General features: G+C 41.1%; 1 pseudogene; it reads right to left on the reverse strand.

The window, feature by feature from the left end:
- Positions 1–1,031: 1,031 nt before the first annotated feature.
- LOC131249657 (uncharacterized) overlaps positions 1,032–26,079 on the reverse strand; it is a 66,357-nt pseudogene continuing 41,309 nt past the window's right edge.

Below are 26,079 nucleotides of genomic sequence, written 5' to 3' on the forward strand. Positions count from 1 at the left end.
TCAATTGCATAATCAAACTACCTTTCCTTCTAGGAAGTCAACATATTTATTGATAGCCTACTCCACAAGATAATATGATTTAACAATAATCGATTAAAAGATATAACTATATGAAAGTCAATGTATATAGACACTCTCATACGAATGCTTACCACGTTATCAAACCATGCGTCATCTACCCATATAGACTTGAACCATGAAGCCTCTCCCGTCTCCTTATTTGCTTCATAGTAGTTTTCTAGTTCTTTGAGTTCATCCGTCGATAACATCCTTAATGGATCCATCTATAGATGAAATGGTATCGGAGATGTATGAAATTTTACGGCTTCCTCGGGTCGCCTCACCACATTCGGGGTTGTATCGATCGAAGACAGGGACAAGAATGGAGAAACCATATAATAGGATGGCTTCAGTACCCTTTTAGTTCTCCTGACATAAACAGGAGGAGAAATGGGTGCTTCATCCAATAGATTACGCTCCGCCATACCATACGATTGCACCTCCAACTCCACATTTCCCTGTTCTTTTTCTTCCATATCCTCAATCTCCACTTTCTTCTTCAACTCCTCGTCCTCATGCCTCATAAACTGTGCCCTCTGTATATAGAAATATTCTTTCTCATTCTTTAAGGCCTCCCTCTCTTTCGCTAAGTTTTCAGTTTCTCTCAACAACTCACACATCCGCCTATTCAACTCCTCATTCATGATGAAAAACAATTCCTTCTCTTTCTTCAACTGCGCTCTCTCGTTCAGTTCTGCTCTCTCCATCTTTAACAATTCTTTCTCTTTCAACAATGCCTCCCTCTCATCGAGCCTCTGTTCTCTCTTTCTCAACTCTTCCTTCTCTTCCTCAGCTCATCCCTCTCCTTCTTCAACTCCTCTCTCTCCTTTTTCAACTCATCTATCCCAACCTTAAATTCATCCATTAAAAGAGTTGGTTTCACTATATTCCCCCCTGATCCCTCTCCCTGTACGCCTTTTTCATCACTTTCCGCTGATCCCTCCTCACCCTCATCATCATTCTCGTTACCCTCATCGCTCAATTCCTGGGTTTCGATGACCTACAAAATGTATCAATGCACATATAAGAGTCGGAAAACTTTTAACGGTGAATTAAACAACATTTCATTTTAATTAAACGCTCATAATATCTCACTTGAAAACTACCACGGAGCAAGCAAACGATGTCTGTTTTCCATTCTAGTAGGGTGGGTTCCAAGTTCTTTATTAAAATAGTCTGCAAAAGAATCCAGATTGATGTTAATATACGGAGTGTAAGTGTCAAATCAAGCAAAGTGAACGGCAGAGAAATGCATATACTTACAGCTTCACTCTCAAAAATTGCATATATTTTGTTATACCTCCAACCCTGCCAGCCTCGATATCGAATGAAGCGTGGAATTTGCGAGGTAACAAACGAAATAACACACTCTCATAGGGCCGGTAATCTCTCTACAGCCCATATCTGTTTTAAAGAAATTGCATGAGGATAAAAATCCACACTTGAATATAATCATGTAGAATAAAGAAAGAGTTCTTACCTCCAAAGGAAAGACAACCACATACATTGTAGCGAACTGCACCTGATGCCATCATAGCAGCTGTGACCCCTTGTGATATTGTATTGTAGGCCAAACTACCCCAATGATAGTTATAGAAATCTTCTATGGAGTCTACTAGGTACATATAATCCATGTTACACAATTTTCGATTCGGTTCCCCTAACAAAACACTCTACACACATAAGTAGAGCAACCTTCACGACATCCTCATGCTTATTGGTGTCAACTAATTTATTAAACACATCTAATAAATGCTTCTTAAAAACTGGATATTCTCTGAAGTATTTGTCCATTAATGTACTACTAATGGGATGCTTTTTTGGTATTGTAAGCTCACTAGTCTTAAGCCTTGTTATGAGGGTGAAGTCCATCTTTGTGAATTGCAACCGTGTCCCCCGTATCTCAAATATAAGATCACCTTTATATCTTACAAGAAGAAGGTGAAATAGAGCCCCTATAAATCGAAAGGATGAGAGGTGCTACAAGAAGGAAAATGGGGGTTGCTTGAATAGACTTAGCCGAGTATCATGCTTCTCTAATCCACCCTTCACCATGTCGAACCACCATCTCAATGAACACTTAGAGGATGGGTTTGGGAATTGAGAACAAGAATCGTCATGTACAAACTTATAATGAAAAATATATTTAAAGCAAATTTCACTACTTAAAGAATCATAATGCAAAAAATTAAACATAGTTGAAATTGAGCGAAGCAAACTAAAAATTGAGCGAGACAAATTAGAAAATGAGTGAGGGAAACATGAAATTCAGCAAGGCAAGCATTAAATACAGCGAGGCAAGATGAAACTGAGTGAGGCAACCTAAAAAATTAAGCAAGACAAGGTGAAAATGAGCGAAAAACCTAGAAATTAAGCGAGGCAACTAAGAAATTCAGCAACGGAACCATGACAATGAGCGAGGGAACCTAGAAATTGAGCGAGGCAACGTAGGAATTCAGCGAGGTAACCTAGGAATTGAGCGAGGAAAGGTAGAATTTGAGCGAGGGAAGCTAGAAATTGAGCTAGGCAACCTAGGATTTGAGCGAGGAAAGCTAGAAATTGAGCGACGGAACTTAGAAATTAAGCGAGGCAACGTAGGAGTTGAGCGAGGCAACGTAGGAATTCAGCAAGGTAACCTAGGAATTGAGCGATAGAAGGTTGAAATTAAACGAGGCAACCTAGGATTTGAGCGAGGAAAGCTAGAAATTGAGCGAGGAAACCTCGAAAATGAGCAAGGAAACTTAGTAATTCAGCGAAGGAACCTAAGAATTCAGCAAGGGAACCTAGGAATAGAGCGAGGAAACGTAGTAATTGAGCGAGGCAACCTAGAAATTGAACGAGGGAACCGAGAATTTGAGCGAGGGAACTTAGAAAATGAGCGAGGAAATCGAGGAATTCAGCGAGGGAACCGAAGAATTGAGCGAGGGAACCGAAGAATTGAGCTAGGCAACCTAGAAATTCAACAAGGGAACTTAGGAATTGAGCGAGGCAACCTAGGATTTCAGTGAGGAAAGTTAGAAATTGAGCAAAGGAACCTAGAAATTGAGCGAGGCAACCTAGGAATTGAGTGAGGCAACGTAGGAATTCAGCGAGGTAACCTAGGAATTGAGCGAGGGAACCTAGAAAGTGAGTGAGGAAAGCTAGAAATTGAGCAAGGTAACCTAGGAATTGAGCGAAGGAAGCTAGAAATTATGCGAGGCAAGCTAGAAATTAAGCGAGGAAAGCTAGAAATTGAGCGAGGGAACCTAAGAATTGAGTGAGGCAACGTAGGAATTGAGTGAGGCAACATAAGAATTTAGCGAGGTAACATAGGAATTGAGCGAGGGAAGGTAGAAATTGAGTGAGGGAAGCTAGAAATTGAGCGAGGCAACATAGGAATTCAACGAGGTAACCTAAGAATTGAGCAAGGAAAGCTAGAAATTGAGCGAAGAAAGCTAGAAATTGAGCGAGGCAACGTAGAATTGAGCGAGGGAACCTAGGAATTGAGCGAGGCAACGTAGAAATTCAGCGAGAGAACCTAGAAATTCAGCGAGGCAACCTAGGATTTGAGCGAGGGAAGCTACAAATTGAGTGAGGGAACCTAGAAATTGAGTAAGGCAACTTATGATTTGAATGAGGCAACCTAGGAATTGAGCGAGGCAACATAGGGATTGAGCGAGGGAACCTATGAATTAAGTGAGGCAACATAGAAATTCAATGAGGGAACCTAGAAATTTAGTGAGGCAAACTAGGATTTGAACGAGGTAAGGGAAGCTATAAATTGTGTGAGGGAACCTAGAAATTAAGCAAAACAACCTAAGATTTGAGCGAGGCAATCTAGAAATTGATCTAGGCAACCTAGAATTTGAGCGAGGGAAGTTAGAAATTGAGCGAGGCAACCTAGGATTTGAGTGAGGGAAGCTAGAAATTGAGCGAGGCAACCTAGGAATTGAGCAAGGGAATCTAGAAATTGAGCGAGGCAACCTAAGAATTGAGCGAGGCAACCTATCAATTGAGCGAGGTAACCTAGGAATTGAGCGAGATAACCTAGGAATTGAGCAAGGCAACGTAAAAATTTAAGGAGGCAACCGAGAAATTAAGCAAGGGAAACATGAATTTGAGCGAGGCATGCTTGAAATTGGGTGACGCTAACATGAATTGGAATAAACTTTAAATGTAATTGACCTACCCTAACAATTTGCTCTTTGGTGAATTTGACCGAGCAGTTAATTAAATTGACCGAGATTTACATGAAATTCTCTTCGATGAAATTGACCAAGCAGTTGATAAAATTTTTCGTTACATTACATGAATTCGTGGAAGTTCCCTATCATATTTTTATGATGTCTCCGTCAAATTTATGAATTGCGTAGGGAATTTCACCAATCATGAACTAAGAAGTTGGTCAAATGGACCAATACCTCTCGCAATTTGGATTTATAGTTTTCTCAGTATGCACTTATAGTGTTGAGTTAACTGAGTTGAGCACACCCAGATTCATAGCTCAATTGGCAAACTGAGTAGAGATACCTCGTGTCAACACTTGAGGTCTGGGTATAGATCCCTAGTGAGGGTGGCTAACATGGAGTGTGTGTATTGACATGGGTGTGTACTAACAAGCTAACCCAAAAAAAACTTAATAGTAAAAAAATAATAATAACAATAATAAATAAAACTGAGTTGGGCCCACCTTGAATGTATGTGGACTATCCACGACGTTCATCCATTTTTCCATCTAAAGTAAGGGTTTCAGCCCAAAATGGTGGCATATCGAAATATCAAGTGGATCACACCACAGGAAACAGTGGTTCCACCATAGAAACCTTGTTATGGCCCCACAATGATGTTTTACTTGTAATCCATCAGGTTCATAGGATGATTTTTGCATGGATGAACCGAAAACCAAGATGCAAGCTTCATCTAGTAGTTCAATGGCCCACGAAAAATTTACACCATTTACGTAAATGTACTACATTATACCCGTAGTGCGTTCTTTCTTTCGTGGAGGGACCATTTTCAGAAAAACGCCCTAATGCTGATGAATAGAGAGGATAGTATCCAGTTAGAGGGTGGTGTGATCCAAGCAATAGATGTAGTGGTGGAGTTTTCATCTTTTTTTTTTTCAAAAATGGAGCGAGGGAAGGGAGGGAGAGGAAACGATGTAGCATTGAAAAATGAAAAGGAGGGGTAGTTTTGTCCTCAAATTTGTTGTCTGCACGTGCTAGTCTAAGTTGGTAACATAAGTTTGTATTCCTTCATAAAAACCACTGGATAAAAGGTTTTGTCTACAGTGGTCATTTTCTCACTATTATTCAATTTATACAACAGGTCTCAACTTGTGTGGTTGATACACAACAAATTAAATCACTTAAATTGGATCATTTCCACCATTTGAAATTTGGTTACTCGCACTATGACACTTTGGTTTGTTCACTTGTAGTGTGCATGGGTATGCCAAAATTGATAAAGTGATCCAAATCGATCAACTTCGACCTGAAGAACTGAAATAAGCATATACATCCAATATAAATGTATATGACCAAATTCTGAGAAGATTGGTCGCTTACTGAATCACTTGCAGAATTTTATAACAATCAAGTAATAATCGGAGGGTGAGGTCCTCTACTAAAGATGGGTTGATTTATGCCTTACACAATAAAGGAATTTTAGAATAATCACAATCAGCCATCAGGAGTAACTATAAAAATGCATCTCTTGAAAAAATGTGTGATATTGGATAGAGATCAAATCAAGCACATGAACATAAATTTGAATTACAACTAAAAAATTATAGCTAAGAATTATCGCTACTCCTAAGATAAGCTGAGATAAAGTAAATTGATAAGTTTGTTCAGTTTGATTGGTGTAAGATCCTTTATTCTGTTGAATTCTTCTACTATATATAGAATTTTCTTGCAGCTTATTCTTCCAGATCCTTCTTCCATTACTACAACGGTTATAGCAGTAATAACAACAATAATAATAATAATAATAATAACCCTTTTGTAGATTCTTTTTGTTATGTTTCTTATTTGTGATTGTTCCTCTTATGTCGCCAAAGCTTTGTTAATCTCGGTCGCCTTTTATATCTCGAATTGCTCGATCGCGTTTCTCTTTTTGTTTGTTAAACTTTTTAGTAACTCGACCACATCATTCCATTGACCATCCACTAACTTGTAAAATTAGACTTATGTCAGTTATGATTCTGTAAAAGTGCTCCATGTATCTTAAAGATCTTTTCATCCACCTCCTATTTATCATACAATGCCACATGTTGTCATGCCCCCAAACTCGGAAACCGGGCTCACAAAATTCTCGATCACCGAATCCAGTTTTGACAACCTCTGTAGCACCCTATTCTCGGCTCCAAGTGCCTATACGCTAGTTTCCAATCCTGGGATCCTACAAGGAGGATTTGCAATATGAATTTGTCTCGTAAGAAGCATAACCACAAGTATACTCAAATCACAAGAACAACATCATCACCACATATCCACTAATATAATCATTTCAGTACAATGCTGAAAGGGAAAATTACATGCATATAATAAAAATCTTCACAAGGCTCGGCTGCACACTCCTGCTCCTGCTCAGCTACGACTACGTCCTAGCGTCACCTGCACGCATCTATCGTGCATAAGCTTATAGAAAGCTTAGAGGGTGGTGTAAGTGTGTGAGCAATATATGCATGCTCAGAATGTAATATCAGAGTAAATGGAAATACTGGTAAGTCTACGAACCATACAATATCAGAGTAAGCAGTAGTACTAACAAGTCCTATAAAAATATCATCAACCTAATCTAGGATATGCGATGAAAAGACATAATAAGCCAATGTCATATACTGAGAAGGTAATGTAGGTCAGTTATACAATGCGGAGACATAATGAGTCAAATATCAGATACCGATGATACAATACCCTATGCAATTCTAAAGAGCTACAAATGCCATTAGCCTCATTTAAGTCATATGAATGCAGAAAAATAACAACCCAAAATGCCATATGCCGCGGATGTAATGCAATATGTGGTGCGAATGGAATGACCATGTTGGAGTGCGAAATCGGGATGATAGTACGTAGTATCGCAGGCTATGGAGTCCATCACAAAGGACTTTTATCCAAACCAGTCTCATACCTTATTTGGATAGTCAGACTCAATGGGTAAACTCTTAATCTCAAGTTAGTCCTACGCCCCAACTGAAATCCTAGCCATTGCAAAGGTACACGTAATGAATAGCTGCGCACCACCAGCCCGAGTGGATAGTAAATGAATAAATGAATGAATGAATGAGTATACAACTCGTGCTCCACAAATTAGTACTGTACATATTTGAAATTTTCACCGGGGTCTAGTACACTGTACATGCAAATCGCCGCCCACTGACGCTTGACCATGCAAGTGGAAGAGATCTCACTATCCGCCTAGCAAGTAGTCAGCCAATATCTACCCGACATGTCGATAGTGAACCCATTCATAAGCTGGTTAAACTCAGCTGGCTATGCCCCCTACTCTCGAGTGGGTAAGGCCATACCCCCTCTCAACCGACCATGACAGAGTGGGAGACATTGCCTCCTGGTATTCGGCACTCGGGTGCTCATGTATCCACTCGGTCTCGACGTTGGGGCATCTCCTGGCTTCGAAGGCTTAGGGACTTTCACCCACGGACATCCAAAGTGCCCAGATGTTTGAACCAAACATTTCTGGTGTCCCATCTGACCATCCACGACATGCCTGTGGAGGTCACAGCCCTGATGTCACTAGGGCGTACAGTAATCACAATCACACAATGTAATATGCATGAGTCATGTAGTCCAATCATGAATCAATCCTACGCATACCATGCGCTTATGTGGGATAACTCCACCTATCAGGGAGTCTCATGAACCATTTGTACTATGACATATGCGAGGGTCAATCACATCTCACAATAAACATGTAGATGATGCGTATGGGCATGTATCATGATGTTATGCTGTCACATACTCATAATCGGTATCAATAACTGGCATTGACAATCAGCCTCGATAATGTGGACATTTAACCAACATTGCCCCTAAGGAATGGCCCACATAGAGCCAAACATATAATGGGCCCACGACCTCACACAAAGCCCTAATATACAACATAATGGGCCTTACTCAAGGGCCATATATACACAACATGTGGACCCTACTCATGGGCCTTAAATACATGACATGTGGGCCCTACACATGGGTCTCGAATACATCAAATGGGCCATGCATCATGGGCCTAATACATATCACAATGAGCCTTGCCCATATGCCACGAATACATCACGATGGGCCTTACCTATGAGCCTTAAATACATCACAATGGGCCCTATCAGATTGACCACTTATTCATCACATTAGACCATAAACACGGGCTGCATATACATCACACAGGCTGAATACACATCACAATGGATCTCATTTATGGGTCACATATACATCATATAAGTCTCAACAATTGGCCTTGGTAATCGAAATTGGCCTCGACAATCAAAATCAGCCTATATAATCGGTCTCGGCAAATTAAAATTGGCCTCGATACTCACCCTCGACAATCGAAATTGGCCTATACAATCGGCCTCGACAAATCAGAATCGGCCTTGATACTCAGCCTCGACAATCAGAATCGATCGATAATCAGAATCGGCAATCGATCACGTTAATCAAAATCGGCAATCGGTCACGATAATCGTAATCAGTCGATAATTAGAATCGGCAAATCGGTCACGTAAATAGGAATTAGTAATTGGTTATGACAATCGGAATCGATCGATAATCAGAATCGAAAAATCGGTCACGTCAATTGGAATTGGCAATCGGTCATGACAATCTAAATCGATCGATAATCAGAATCGGTAAATCGGTCACGTTAATCGGAATCGGCAATCGATCACTACAATTGGAATTAATTGATAATCAGAATCAGCAAATCGGTCACGTCAATCGAAATTGGTAATTGATCATGATGATCGGCCTCGATCGCTAATCGGCAATCGGCCACGATAATCGGCCTCGATCGCTAATTGACAATCGGTCATGATAATTGGCCTCGATCACTAATCGGTAATCGGCCACAATAATCGGGATCAACCTTGACAATTGACCTAAGGGAAGGTCACAATGTGGACATTTAACCATCATCACCCATCAATGTGGACATTTAACCAACATTACTCCCAAGCAGTGGTCGACATAAAGCCAAACATAAAGTGGGCCTATGGCCTCACACAAAAGCCTAATATACATCACATGCGCTGCACCAGTGGGCCTCATATACATCAAGTAGACCATGTCCATGGGCCACACCAATGGGCCTTATATTCATCAAGTGGACCGTGTTCACGGACCTCTCCTATGGGCTTCATACATATCAACTGGGCTACATCAATGGGCTGCACGAATGGGCCTAATACATATCACAATGGCCTTGCCCATAGGCCATGAATGCATCATAATGGGCCCTGTATATATCACATCGGGCCTCACTCATGGGCCCAACATACATCACAATGGGCCTCTCCATCTGAGCCTCACATACATCACGCTGAGCCATATAATAGGTGGGCCTACACCTCCCAAATGGGCCCACCAGATGAACAACATGAATGTACAGCTCATACACCAAGGTGGACCCTACCATATCGTTTATTTTCCATCCAATCTGTACACAAGGTACAAAGACCTAGATTAAGAGGAAAAGAAATTTCATACTTATCGGTAGGCGTTCAATCCTTGCTGTTTGTTGGTGTGGACCACCTGATCAACAGCTAGATCACAGTGTGGCCCACCGTGATGTATTTTAAGATCCAGCCTAATCATAGATTAACATAGTGATAGATGAAGTGAAAACAAAAAACATTGACTTATTCAAAAACTACTGTGGCCCCTTAGAAGTTTTAAACGGTGGATATCACTGCACCTACTATTTTCAATGGTGGGGTCTACTTGAGCCATAGATTTGACTCATTCTTTCTCTCATGCCATAAAATGATCTCTTAAAATGGTGGGACAATATGGATACAACACATGCATCATGGTGGGGTCCACGTATGTGGCCCACTAGAGACGTGAATCTGCTTCATTTCTCGTCTCAGGCCTTAAGATGAACTGGCCATTGGGTAGACGGCTTAGATGAAACACATACCGCATGTGGGACCCACCATAATGGGTGACGTCAATACAACAGCTATATAACTGTTGTGTGGTAGGCCAGTCAACCTGCTTTTGATAGAAGGTGGGTCCCACCCGTCAAGCGTGCTGGACGGTGTAGATGAAACCATTACATTACGATGGGGTCCACAAAACTAGTTGATGTCAGCTACACCAACCAATCCACTCCAGATGGGTGGGTCCCACGTCCATGAAGTGGACGGACAGTGGGGGTAAGACCCATACATCACGGTGGATGATACCCACGTGCACTACATCCATGTAGGCCCCACACGTGTACCATAGTGGGGTCTGTATCCAATGGAGGGACAGTTGGGCTACAACACATACCTCATGGTGGATCCCACACACACGTGGCCCACCAATGCATATATAATATTACATATAACATATTATAATATTATAATATTATATATAACATATTATAATATATAATATACTATATATATAATATTATATTATTAGAAAAGAGCCCAGCATCCAAACCTTCTGAACGCTTGGACGGATGGTGTGGATTTAAACCACACATCCCAGTGGCGTTCCACCATCTATCCAGATGGACGATGTGGATGAATCACATACTTCATGGTGGTCCCACGGCCAGTGGGGCACACGTTCGGGATCAAGGTAATATTTGTATTTTCCTTCATGAGGACCTATCCAAATGATGAACGACATGAATAAGATCATGTATTAAGGTGGGCCACTAGATGGGCCACTAGATGGGAAAGCAACATATAGAGAGGGAGAGAGATCGGAGTAGGGGAGGGACCCCGTCACTATGGGCCTCTCATATGATCACAACACATACATCAAGATGGGTCCGACCACAAATGGGCCATTAAATCATCAAAATCATACAAAAATCATCCACCTTTGCTCTCCTGTTCCTTCTTCCGCTTATAGCCTTTAGAGCTCCAATGGAACGATCCTAACGATCGAGATGAACTTTGGATGGTGGGGATGGGAGGAAGGAAGGTGGTAAGGAGTTGGCCACACATGACTCTCTCATAGGAGGCTTGGACGTTGGCTCTCCCTTTGTGCTTGGGATGGAGTGAGAAAATGAAAGAGAGGATGGGTTGTTATAAGGGAGATGGGATGGAGGGTATGGTTTCTTTTGACCTTTGATAAGAAGGCAATGGTTAGGTATGGGTGTTGTTGACTTAGTGAAGAGAGGTCTATATGTGAGTGATGGCTTATGATGGGATGTACTTGACTTATGATTGATGTGATTGATGGGACATGTAAAGATTCTCTCAAAATTCGCAACACATGGTGCTTTCCTCGAAATGAACGTGGGCCCACATCTCCTGGCCTAGGTATCACCTCGGCAAGTGAGAGGCGGTGCCAGAATCACGGCGATGACGCGGTCACGCTGGTACAAGTCTCGGGTTGAGCAGACCCCGATATGCAGGACTCGGCTTAAGATCGCGCGCAATCGCTGATAACAGATTGTAGGTCGTTAGAATTTGACTGGGAGAACCGCGGAGGTCTACGGAACGATACTGGCTAGGATACGGATCTTATAGCTCTTCCCTCCTAATAAAAATTTCATCCTTGAAATTTACAGTACAGACAAGGGAAGAGGGAGCATCATCATCATATATATATATGTCAAGGCACAATCAATTTACAAAAGGATGAAAGTAACTCTCTCTAATCTCAACCTCACGCCCCCACGACGCCTCACCAATACTATGGTGACCCCTATTGAACCTTAGACCCTGGATTAGAAACAGTCGAAACTGGGATAGCTTGCAGCCCTAGGCCTGGTTGTGCAAATAGTCGCGACTCCTCCTTCCGATTGAGGGTCCTGCTGAGCCGCGTAAGACATGCCCTAGGTCTGCTGGGGAGGCGCATGTCCTCCCCTAAAGAGGTCGTTGATGCTAAAAATATGGAGGCACTCACGCTTGTGTTGCCCCATCTCACCACATCTGAAGTAAACGCCCGTGAACGGTCCCTATAGTGGTGTCGAAGGTGCTGTTGGAGCTCGAAAGGATGGACGGTTCCTGTGCCTTTACGGCCGTCTACGCTGTTGCTGCTAGGAACTACTAGATGGGGGTATTCCTCTTCCAGTTTCCTCTGTGGTGACAAGCCCTCTACGAATCATTCCATTCTGCCTCGTAAATCTGGGCCCTCAGAACTACCTGCTCAAAGGTCGGGAGCATATGTCCGACGACACGGCTCCTGAGGCCAAAACGTTAGCCATTCTTAAAACAGCGGGCATTTCGCTCCTCATCATCAATAAAATACAGTGCGATCCTCGATAGTGCTATGAAACGGCTGCATACTGTGCCATAGACATGTCGCCCTGCACTAAGGTCTCGAAATCTAACACTCACTGCCGACGAATGTGGTCGGGGAAGTATTGCTGCTTGAATCAGGTCTACAAAATCCTTCCATGTCCAGACGAAATCGGGCCCTGCAACACGAGTAACGAAGGTCCACTAGTGTTCCACCTCACCCTAGAGAAGAAATACTGCCAACCGGACCCAATGCTAGGTTGTACATGTCATAATATAAAAAATCTTCTCCACATCAGAGTGTTATCTCTCAGCTGCAGTTGGATCTGGCTCGCCCTGAAAACGCGGGGATTGAGTTATCGGAACTCTCGAAGAAGGGCGCTCGCGCACGCCTGCTCTGCTCGGGCTGGTGAAACAATGAGGTGCCTGCCCTACCCCTGAAGGGTGGCCGTCACAGCCTGCAACATCTGCTGTAACTAGGAGGCATCGATGAGTTCTATCGGATCTGCACCGGTCTCGGGTAGAAGAGCGGCATCCTCATGCAGGGAAGCAAAAGCCGCTCGGGTTACTTGCTTGGGTGTCATGTCCTACATGAAGGAAGAAGGGCCTATTATCCTTGAGCACTCTCAAATGCACACACAATAGGGAGCGATATCTGGAAGTTTCTAAATTATTCGAACTTGGGGACCTAATCATTCTAGGTCCTCAATAATCATACAGTGTAGGGTAGCTATCAGTAGATATGTGATGTTATCCTCAGGTATTTCCAAGTTATGCTCTGATACTAACTTCTATCACGCCCCCAAACTCAGAAACCGGGCTCACAAAATTTCCGATCATCGAATCCAATGCTGACAGCCTCCGTAGCACCCCATTCTCGGCTCTCAGCGCCTATACGCCAGTTTTCGATCATAGGATCCTACAAGGAGGATTTGCAATATGAATTTGTCTCATAAGAAGAATAACCACAAGTATACCCAAATCACAAGAACAACATCATCACCACATATCCAATAATATAATCATTTCAGTACAATGCTGAAAGGGAAAAATACATGCATATAATAAAAATCTTCACAAGGCTCGGCTGCACGATCCTGTTCCTGCTCAGCTACGACTACGTCCTAGCGTCACCTACACACATCTACCATGCATAAGCTTACAGAAAGCTTAGAGGGTAGTGTAAGTGTGTGAGCAGTATATGTGTGCTCAGAATGTAAAATCAGAGTAAATGAAAATACTGGTAAGTCCACGAACCATACAATATCAGAGTAAGCAATAGTACTGACAAGTCTTATAAAAATATCATCAACTTAATTCAGGATATGCGATGAAAAGATATAACAAGCCAATGTCATATACTGAGAAGGTAATGTAGGTCAGTTATACAATGCGGAGACGTAGTGAGTCAAATATCAGATACCGATGATATAATACCCTATGCAATTCTGAAGAGCTACGAATACCATCAGCCTCATCTAAGTCATATGAATACAGAAACATAACAACCTAAAATGACATATACCACAGATGTAATGCAATATGCGGTGCAAATGGAATGACCATGCTGGAGTATGAAATCGGGATGACAGTACATAGTATCGCAGGCTATGGAGTCCATTATAAAGGACTTCTATCCAAACCAGTCTCATACCTTATTTGGATAGTTAGACTCAATATGGTAAACTCCTGATCTCAGGTTAGTCGCGCACCCCAACTGAAATCCTGGCCATTGTGAAGGTACACGTAATGAATAGTTGCACACCACCAGCCCAAGTAGATAGTGAATGAATGAGTATGCAACTTCTGCTCCACAAATCAGTACTGTACATCTCTGGGATCATCACCAGGGTTTAGTACACTTTACATGCAAATTGCCGCCCATTGACATGTGACCATGCAAGTGAAAGAGACCTCACTATCCGCCTGGCTAGTAGTCTACCAATATCTACCTGGCATGTCGATAGCGGACACATTCACGAGCTGTTCAAACTTAGCCTAGAAATGTCCCCTACTCTCGAGCGGGTAAGGCCACACCCCCTCCCAACCAACCATGAAAGAGTGGGAGACGCAGCCTCTTGGTTTTCGGTAGTCGGGCGCTCTTGTATCCACTCGGTCTCGATGTTGGGGCGTCTCCTGGCCTCGAAAGTTTAGGGACTTTCACCTACGGATATCCAAAGTGCCCAGATGCTTGAACCAAACATTTTTGGTGTCCTATATGGCCATCTAAGACATGCCTATGGAGGTCACGGCCTTGATGTCACTAGGGCGTACAGTAATCACAATCGCACAATGTAAGATGCATGAGTCATGTAGTCTAATCATGTATCAATCCTGCGCATGCCATGCGCTTATGTGGGATAACTCCACCTATTAGGGAGTCTCATAAACCATCTGTACTATGACATAGGCAAAGGTCAATCACATCTCACAATAAACATGCAGATGATGCGTATGAGCATGTATCATAATGTTATGCTGTCACATACTCATAATTGGTATCAATAACTGGCATCAACAATCGGTCTCGACAATGTGGACATTTAACTAATATTACCCCCCAAGGAATGGCCCACGTCGAGCCAAATATATAATGGGCCCACGGCCTCACATAAAGGCCTAATATACAACACAATGGGCCTTACTCAGGGGCCACATATACATAACATGTAGGCCCTGCTCATGGGCCTCAAATACATGACATGTGGACCCTACACATGGGTTTCGAATACATCAAATGGGCCATGCATCATGGGCCTAATACATATCACAATGAACCTTACCCATAGGCCACGAATACATCACGATGGGCCTTACCCATGAGCCTCAAATACATCACAATGGGCCCTATCACATAGACCTCCTATTCATCACATTAAACCTTAAACACATGCTGCATATACATCACACAGGCCGAATACATATCATAATGGGTCTCAACTACAGGTTGCATATACATCATATAGGTCTCGGCAATCTACCTTGGTAATCGAAATTAGCCTCGATAATCAAAATTGGCCTATACAATCGGTCTTGGCAAATCAGAATCGGCCTCGATACTCGGCCTCGACAATCGAAATTGGCCTATACAATTGTCCTCAACAAATTAGAATTGGCCTCGATAATCTGAATCGATCGATAGTCAGAATCGACAAATCGGTCACGTCAATCGGAATCGGTAATTGGTCACGACAATCGGAATCGATCAATAATCAGAATCAGTAAATCAGTCACGTCAATAGGAATCGACAATCGGTCACGATAATCAAAATTGATCAATAATTAGAATCGACAAATTGGTCACATCAATCGAAATTAGCAATTAGTCATGACAATCGGAATTGATTGATAATTAGAATTGGTAAATTGGTCATGTCAATTGGAATCGATAATCGGTCATGACAATCGGAATCGATCGATAATCAGAATTCGTAAATCGGTCATGTCAATCGGAATAAAAAATCGGTCATGATGATCGGTCTCGATCGCTAATCGACAATCGGTTATGGTAATCGGCGCAATCGCTAATTGGCATCGGTCCTAATAATCGACCTCCATCGCTAATCGGCAATCGGCCATGACAATCAGGATCAGCCTTGACAATCGGCCTAAGGGAAGGTCACAATGTGGACATTTAACCAACATTACTCCCTAACAGTGGCCCACATAAAGCCAAACATAAAGTGGGCCCATGGCCTCACACAAAGGCCTAATATACATCATATGGGCCACACCAGTGGGCCTCATATACATCAAGTGGACCACGCCCATGGGTCACACCAATGGGCCGTATATTGATCAAGTGGACCGTGTCCACGGGCCTCCCAATGGGCTTCATACATATCAACTGGGCTACATCAATGGGCTGCACTAATGGGCCTAATACATATCACAATGGCCTTACCCATAGGCCACGAATACATCATAATGGGCCTTTTATACATCACATCAGGCCTCACTCATGGGCCCAACATACATCACAATAGGCCTCTCCATCTGGGCCTCACATACATCACGCTGAGCCATATAGCAGGTGGGCTTGCACCTCCCAAATGGGCCGACCAGATGAACAACATGAATGTGCAGCTCATACACCAAGGTGGACCCTACCATATCATTTATTTTCCATCCAATCTATACACAAGGTCACAAAGACCTAGATTAAGAGGAAAAGAAATTTCATACTTATTAGTAGCCGTTCAATCCTTGTCGTTTGTTGGTGTGGACCACCTGATCAACAGCTAGATCACGGTGTGGCCCACTGTGATGTATTTTGAGATCCAGCTTAATCATAGATTAACATAGTGATAGATGAAGTGAAAACAAAAACATCAACTTGATCAAAAACTACTCGGCCCCTTAGAAGTTTTGAACGGTGGATATCACTGCACCTACTATTTTCAATGGTGGGGTCTACTTGAGCCATAGATCTAACTCATTCTTTCTCTCATGCCATAAAATGATCTCTTAAAATGGTAGGATGGTATGGATACAACACATGCATCATAGTGGGGTCCACGTACGTGGCCCATTAGAGATGTGAATCTGCTTCATTTCTCGTCTCAGGCCTTAAGATGAGCTGGCCATTGGGTGGACGGTTTAGATGAAACATGTACCGCATGTGGGGCCCACCACAATGGGTGACATCAATACAACATCTATATAGCTGTTGTGTGGTAGGCCAACCAACCTGCTTTTGATAGAAGGTGGGTCCCACCCGTCCAGCATGCTGGATGGTGTGGATGAGACCCTTACATTATGGTGGGGTACACCAGCCAATCCGCTCCAGATGGGTGGGTCCCACATCCATGAAGTGGACGGACAGTGGGGGTAAGACCCATACATCATGGTGGGTGATACCCACGTGCGCTACATCCATGTGGGCGCCACATGTGTATGATAGCGGGGTCCGCTTCCAATGGAGGGACGGTTAGGATACAACACATACCTCATGGTGGATCCCACACACACGTGGCCCACTAATGCATATATAATATTATATATAACATATTATAATATATAACATACTATATATATTTATAATATTATATTATATTGGAAAAGAGCCCAGCGTTCAGACCTCTGGATGCTTGGACGGACAGTGTGGATTTAAACCACACATCCCAATGGCGTTCCACCATTTGTCCAGATGGATGATGTAGATGAATCACATACTTCATGGTGGTCCCACGTCCAGTGGGCCACAGGTCCGAGATCAAGGTGATATTTGTATTTTCCTTCACGAGGACCTATCCAAATGATAAATGACGTGAATAAGATCATGCATCAAGGTGGGCCACTAGATGGGCCACTAGATGGGAAAACAAGATATAGAGAGGGAGAGAGATCGGGGTAGCGGAGGGACCCCGCCACTATGGGCCCCTTATATGATCACAACACATACATCAAGATGGGTCCCACCACAATGGGCTATTAAATCATCAAAATCATACAAAAATCACCCACCTTTGATCTCCTCTTCCTTCTTCTGCCTATAGCCTCTAGAGCTCCAATGGAACGATCCCAACGGTCGAGATGAACTTTGGATGGTGGGGATGGGAGGTAGGAAGGTGGTAAGGAGTGGGCCACACTTGACTCTCTCATAGGAGGCTTGGACGTTGGCTCTCCTTTGGTGCTTGGGATGGAGTGAGAAAATGAAAGAGTGGATGGGTTGTTGTAAGGGAGATGGGATGGAGGGTATGGTTTCTTTTGACTTTTAATAAGAAGGGAATGGTTAGGTATGGGTGTTGTTGACTTGGTGAAGAGAGAGGTATGGGTGAGTGATGGCTTGTGATGGGATGTACTTGAATTATGATTGATGTGATTGATGGGACATATTGTAGAGATTCTCTTAGAATTCGCAACACGTGGTGTTTTCCTCGAACTGAACGCAAGCCCACATCTACTGGCCTAGGTATCGCCTTGGCGTGCGAGAGGCGGCGTCGGAACTGTGGTGACGGCGCGGTCGTGCTGGTATAAGTCTCAGGTCGAGTTGACCCCGATATGTAGGACTTAGCTTAAGATCGTGTGCAATCGCTGATAATAGATTGCAGGTCACCGAAATTTGACCGGAAGAACCGTAGAGGTCTATGGAACGATATTGGCTAGGATACGGGTCTTTCACATGTCACCTTCCTATTGGCTTTTTTTTAGAATGGCCAGAAAATAGGGTACAACATTGCCCCCCATGTCGCATCACCTTTAGAAAAAATGAAATTGACGTTGTTCTATTGCCTAATGCAATAAATACAATCAATCATTGTTCCATGTGTTAATTCCCCATTGATTCTACCTGACCACTTTCTTTTAAAAGATATCATTTGCCTCACCCTTTTAAGCTGTCCATGTGACATGTTCTATATAATTAGATCGTACGATGAGTCATAATTATCATTTCATTAATGTGCATGTATCGTGGTTAATACATAAACAAGACTTTAAGTCGGTGTTTCTCTTTCTTCACATTTGCTTCTTCTCTCTTGCATTGAAATCCCTCTTTTAATTTTTCTCCTCTCAATGGTTCCATCTTCTTCTTTTGCTCCAACTTTCCATCTAGAATCATTCATCAAAGATAATGTTTTATTGTCAGGAGTAGTCAATGACATCCTATTCAATACTCTGATTAAACTAGATAATGCATTGTTGGCACTTAGTCCCTTGCAGTCACTTACAAACAACTGTGTGAGATCGAACCAAGTTTCCTGAAGTGTCCCACTAAAGTCCTAGTTCAATCTAAAAACTCCCCAAATCTCTCCAACGCATTTAAATCTCTGAGAGCATGGCCGAAACTAATGAACGGTTAGGCCGACTAGTTCACTCGCTTTGAAGCACAACATGGTGATATATAGAGGCAGGCATGAATCTATGAATGCATCAAACTCACATCGCACATACATCCGGCCAACACCTTCCTTCTAGCAGTAATGTCAGCTTTCTGGATTCATGTTGGCAACCCCAAGTGCAGGGTTATGTTATAGTAATAACTCGGCGAGACCCAGGTCGCATCGATAGTGACTTACTTGTACGTATTCTAAAATAAACTAGAACTAGAACTAGAATAATAACTAAACTAGAATTTTGTATAAAAGAGATCAATTATGAATAAACTATCATTAATCAAAGAGAAACTAGAGCAGCAAGCAAGGTAGCATCTTAATAGCTACAAATGGATTAACAAACATAACTAGAATCAAAGTCCTATCCTATCTAGTTGGATGATAGATTAGTTAAAACATATTCTAAACTTTCCATTGGGTTAGTTGTAACACCCTGGTTCCCGAAACCCGAGTACAATACTCATTTTTCAAAAACTCGAGTGTTTACTATTGAGTGTGAAATATTGCATATTTCCCCCTATTTATACCTTGGTTTTATAAATATGATAATGTTTAATCAATTTAATTATGCATGTTTTCATGTGCGAGGTGATTTTGAGAGCTTAAAGGTGAAATTGATGCCAAAAGGAAGATTTATACTCAAAAAATTACTAAATGAAGATTTAGATATTTGAAAGTCATTAATGAAGAATTCACATGCCAAAGATCCAAGAAAACCAAGTGATGAATGAAGAGAATCGAAGATTTGAAGTGAATAAAAGGAATCCTGAAATTGTCCTGAAAGCAAACACATTCCTAAAATTGTCCTGAAAAAGCACATTCTAAAACTCTGACTCTATTTTTAAAAACTGCGCAGAGTTCGTAAATTTGAGGTGGTTTAAACTCGGAGCATATTTTGGGAAACTACGCAGAGTGTGTAAATTTGAGACAGTTTCTAGATTTTTCTAACTTGGTGTAAAAGTTGGACTTCTACAACTATAAATAGGACTTTTAGGATGCTCCAAAGCATCTTGTAGGGTTTGAAAAGGTCTCAAAGAGCATACACATGGGTGGAGCAACCGCCAAAGAGTTTTTCCTTTTTCCTAGTTTATTTTTCATGCTTTGTCTAAGAGATTTGGTTTCAATCATGTCTATGGTTGACTAAACCTCTTAGCTAGGGCTAAGAGGTAAAGCTTGTAGCATGTTTAGATAATTATCCTACCTTGATTATTGTTCTTATTAAACTTCCTTGATTTCTAATTTGATATTAAAGGAATATTTTTAGTTTTCTATGATTTATTGTGACTCAAATTACAATAGATGTTGTGATAGCATTGAATATCTTCTTTTCCTGTTTTGAAAATGTGAGATTAGTCAATCCTGTTGTTCATCATCATTTTCTGGGCATGGTAGGGTAATGAAATCCCTTCCAATCATTACAATTCTCCTCCATTGAGAATTAGGTCAATGAAAAGTTTAGATTTGATTTAAATTGTTTTATCTTCCAATTGGATAGAATAAGACTTCAATTCCAATTGTGTTCCTTAAATCAAGTAAGGTAGCATCTTGACAGCTACAAGTGGATCTTTGACACCCTAGTTCTCACCTTTAATTGATGGTTTAAACATTATTCACAATTACTCTATTTTATTCAAGAATTCAAATTTAAATATTCTTCTAGTTCTTTTCATAATACGTACAAGTTTAGTTCCCGTGGATTTGACCTCGTTCTCACAAGTTATTACTACATCCCGACCCTACACTTGGGGTTATGAATAAGTTTTTGGTGCCGTTGCCAGGGACTATAGTTGTACTTTTCTGAGATTAATTAGTATTAGAATTAGGTTAAGATTAGAATTTATTTTTCTGTTATGTCTTTAGGTTAAGATTTTTTCTGAAATTGCTTTTAGAAACGGGTAGTGTTTTCTGTTTTGTAGGATCCCAACATAGTAACCCTAATCGGGTAACTTCTCTCCAACCTCTCTTATCTTTTCTAGATCTCTTATTTGTTTTATTTTATTGAGTTTTCTTTTAAGGTTAGTTGTTTAATTACTTGAGGGCTGAAAGTGTTTCATGCCTAAGTGAGTTCATGACAACACTCGATGTCTCTCAAGTGAATGAGGATTAGTCAAAGGGTTGCCTATCCATCACCGGATTAGACACCACTTGAGATCATCTCAATGAATCAAAGTTATGACTACAAATCAACCTCAACCTCTAATTCAGGAAGTTTAAGATGAGAATGAGGTGCTTAATGCAACCCCGCCTTGTACTCTACGAGATTATTTACAACCGGCGGGGGTGAGTACACCTTCTTACATGATATTCCCATTGAATGTAGGAACTATGAATATTAAACTAGGGTTAATTCAACTCCTCCTAAAGTTTCATGGACTATAATCTGAAAGTCCATACTTAGATATGAAAGAGTTTGATAAGATCATATCTACATTGCGCTTCCTAAACGTGTTTGAAGACATAGTTAAACTGAAATTATTTCCTTTCTCTTTGAAAGAAAAGGCTAAGTCATGGTTATATTACTTAAGACCAAGGTCCATTAGCACGTGAGCAGAGATGACAAGGGAGTTCCTTAAAAAGTTCTTTCCCTATCATAAAATAAATACCTTAAGGAAAACAATCATGAATTTTATACAAAAAGAGGATGAAACCTTCTTCCAATGTTGGGAGCAATTTGTTCACTACCCAAAATGTAGGGTTGTGATGTAGTAATAATCTTGGTGAGACTAAGGTCGAATCCATAGGGACTAAACTTGTACGCATATGAATTTAACTAAAATTACAACTAGGATAAAAGAAATCTAGAATAATGTGAATAATTATGATTAAGTTGAAAACTATCAATTAAAAGGAACTAGGGTGCCAAGGATCCACTTGTAGCTTCCCGGGATGCTACCTTGCTTGATTCAGGCAATCAAACTGGAATTGGAGTCCTATCCTATCCAATAGGATAAGAGAGATAATTGAATGTCTGAACTTCTCATGAACCTAATCTCAATGGATGAGAATTATGAGGATTGGAAGTGATTCCATCATCCAACCATGTCTAGGAGACAATGGCAAACAACTGGATATACCAATCCCACAACTAATCAAATGAGAATTGTGAAGATTAGGAAGGATTCCATCACCCTACCATACCCAAGGGATGATGGTGAACAATAAGTCTTACTAATTTCATAATCTCAAATCAAGAAAAGAAGATATTCCAAACAATTATAGATCTATTGTAATTTGTCACAACAAACCATTGAAAACTAAAAATATTCCTTAAATAAGAATTAGAATCCATCAAGTCCAATAAAAACATGAATCAGAGCAAAGAAAACATCCCAATCACGCTACAAGCTTCACCTCTTAGTCCTAGTTAAGAGGTTTAGCCAACCATGCATAGACATGATTGAACTAAGAACTCTTTAGAAAAGCATAAAAATAAACTATGGAAGAAGAAGAAAGACTCTTGGCGGCAGCTCTCCATGTTTTTACTGTACTCCTTAAACCCAAGAAGATGCCTAGGAACATCTTAGGAACTCCTATTTATAGTTGTGCAACTCTAACTTTCACACTGAGTTGGAAAAATCCAGAAACCGCCTTAAATTTACGCAGTCCGTGCAACATCTACGTAACCCTCAGCTAGTCAAGGACAACCTTCGACTGGTCGAGGGTCACCTTTGATTGGTTGAGGATCATGCAAATTTAAAAGTCCATGTTGCTGGAGTTCGAGTCGAAGTTTCTTCGACTAGTTGAGGCAAAGCTTAGATTGGTCATAGGAGGGCTTAGACTAGTCGAAGCAGGCAAATTTTTAGGGTTCCTTTTCTTCACTTCAAGTCTTTGAATCTCTCCATTCCTTACTTGGTTTTCTTGGATCTTTGGCATGTAAATTCTTCATTTTTGTTCTTCTAAGATCCAACCTTTGGCTTGGTGATTCTTGAACATTAAATCCATGCTTTTAGCATTCTTTTCAATCTAATCTCTTAAACTCATCTTGCAACACAAACATGTATAAAATATACCATTAAGCCTTATCATGTTCATAAAATCAAGATATAAATGGAAAAAAATATGCATTATTTGAGTCTCAACACACTCCCCAACCAATATTTTGCTAGTCTTGAGCAAAAATATACATAAAATAATCTTCCATCTTTAAAGTTCAAAACCTTTTTCAGAAAACAATCTTTTGTGCAATCAAGTATGAATGAATAGAGTTAAGATAAGAAAGTAAGATTTTGAAAACCTAGAGCTGAATCTCATAAGAAATCAATCAAATAGGTTCTTTATTGGTTTTAAATTTATATATCAAAATTTTCTAATGTGCTTGGAAAATATCAACTTACTCCCCATAAGAACATTATCATTTCATAATGTTAGCCATGTTCATCATATCAAGAGTAGTTTAAAAATTCAAGTACTGATTCCGAACTTATCCCCTTCTCCTTCTTTTTCCAGTTTTTGATTTTATATCGACGGTTACTCCTATTCATTTTTCTTTAGACATTACATCCTTTTTAGAGATCTTTTTCATTTTCCTCAAAGATGTTGTCATTCCTCAAATCATGGTCCTTTTATCGATCTCCTATTTTTTAACTGGTTTTTCAACTTTTAAGGTGGATAAATTCCCCAGACTCAATTCTCAACATCTATAAATGATTCACATGCTACCCATCAGAAATCCTAGCATATCCCAAGGAAACAACGTGAATGTGTTTTGTTATTTAGATTAATATGATTTACAAATTTTCTCTTAATCATTCAAGAGCCTTAGGTGATAATTTACTCAGGTGATCAAACTCCAACAATTTAATATTCAATTTTCATCTTATTATCCTACTCAAGGCATTCTTAATTACATAAACTATTGCTTCCTAAAAAGTTTTAGTTTGAAAAATTCAAAAATTTCACAATTTCTGCTCAAAACTAAACAAAATACTAATTAGTTTACCTAATCCACACCCCCAACCTAAAATCTACATTGACCTCAATGTAAAAGTTATAAACATGTATTGCATATGAGCCTATGAAAAGAAAGGGAATAGTAATGGAAAGATAATACCTGGAGGAAGGAAATTTGAAGCTTTTCCATGAATATCAGCATAAAATGGGTTAATACAAAATAAAAATAACAAACTGAAAGCAAACTACCCTAGTCCTAAATCTTATAAAAGTAATAAACCTAACTATACCTACATCAGACTAGGAGATCAATCCTGATATCCATGATCAGTTAAAGGCATGGAGATGTGTAAGGCCTGTATCCTATACCGTACCATTCCATAAGCTTCCACCCGGTCGAATTTCGGCAACTCGTGACCTGTAATCGACATTCGTGCGTAACCCAGAGTCGTATCCCATATTCTAGAGTTGGCTCAACCCGGGACTTGTATCCTTGCAACTGTGCCATCGTCGTGGTTCCGACGTCGTGTCTTGCACGCCGATACGATACTGAGGCCAGGAGATGTGGGCCCGTGTTCATTTCAAAGAAAACGCCGCACATTTGTAAAACTGAAGAGAACCTTTCAAATCAAACCCATCAATCAAGTACACATCACAACTTAAGTCAAGTACAAGCAACCCATACCCTACCCTTACCTCTCTTTTACATAATTACCCTAAAGTCAACTCTCTCTCTCTCTCTCCATCCATCACCCATCCCTTACATCACATCTCTCTCTTCACTCTCAAGCAACCCCACCATGAGAGAGGACGTCCAAGCTCTCCATGAGAAAGAGCTAGGTGTGGCCCACCATCCTACCACCCAATCCCACCCTCCAAAGATCACGTCAACCATTGAAATTCATCCCTTGGAGCTCTAGAACACATCAGTGGAAAGAGTAGTCCAAGATCTAATGGTGGGTGTTCATAGCATATTAAATTACTGATTTCGTATATTTGAGGGCCCACATATGGTGGGACCCATCTTGATGTATACATTGTATAGGGAGGGTCCATAGTGGTGAGGTCCCTCCCCTTCTCACATCTCTCTCTTTCTTTGCGTGTTGGCATGTGGCCCACTTGATCTACCCTGCATAGCCATGTGGACCCACCTCTGATTTATACATTTCATCCAAGTCATCTAACGGTGGAGACCACCTCCTATATAGTTGTTGTATTGATGTCATCCAGTTCTGTGGGTCCCGCATGATCTTAGCCGTCCATCTTTTGGGATGTGTGGACCCCAGTCATAGGTATGGGTTATATCTCGACCGTTCATCCGATGGTGGGACTCACTATGATGTATGTGTAACACCAGCCATCCACCTGGTTGGACGTGGGCCCACCCCACACATGTGACACGCGTGGCGGGTGGGACCCACCTTAATGCATTTATTCTATATCCACTACGTCCATCTGCCCTGGATGGTGGAATGGATCCCACTGTAATGTATGTGCTTACGCACACTGTCCATCCATTTCAGCTTACGTAGGGCCCACCCCACACGTGCTGCATGTGTGGGATAGGACCCACCTTGATGATGCGTTGTATATTCGCTCTGTCCATGGTAGGTGGGACCCACCTAGGTGAATGTATTCTAATCCAGCCGTCCGTCTAGTGTCCAGGTCTGGACGATGGACCCCCTCTTCAAAAATAAATAAAAATAAATAAAATAATATATAATCTAATAAAATATAATATTAATAATATAATATTATATATATATATATATATCATATGTGGTGGAACCCACCTGATGAGATAGAGGACTGGCTGGTGTACCTCACACCAGCTATATAGCTGTTGTATTGACTTCAACAAGTTCTATGGGTCCCACCTGTATTACA

Source organism: Magnolia sinica, chromosome 6, assembly GCF_029962835.1.
Source record: "Magnolia sinica isolate HGM2019 chromosome 6, MsV1, whole genome shotgun sequence".
In the NCBI taxonomy this organism is placed as follows: Eukaryota; Viridiplantae; Streptophyta; class Magnoliopsida; order Magnoliales; family Magnoliaceae; genus Magnolia; species Magnolia sinica.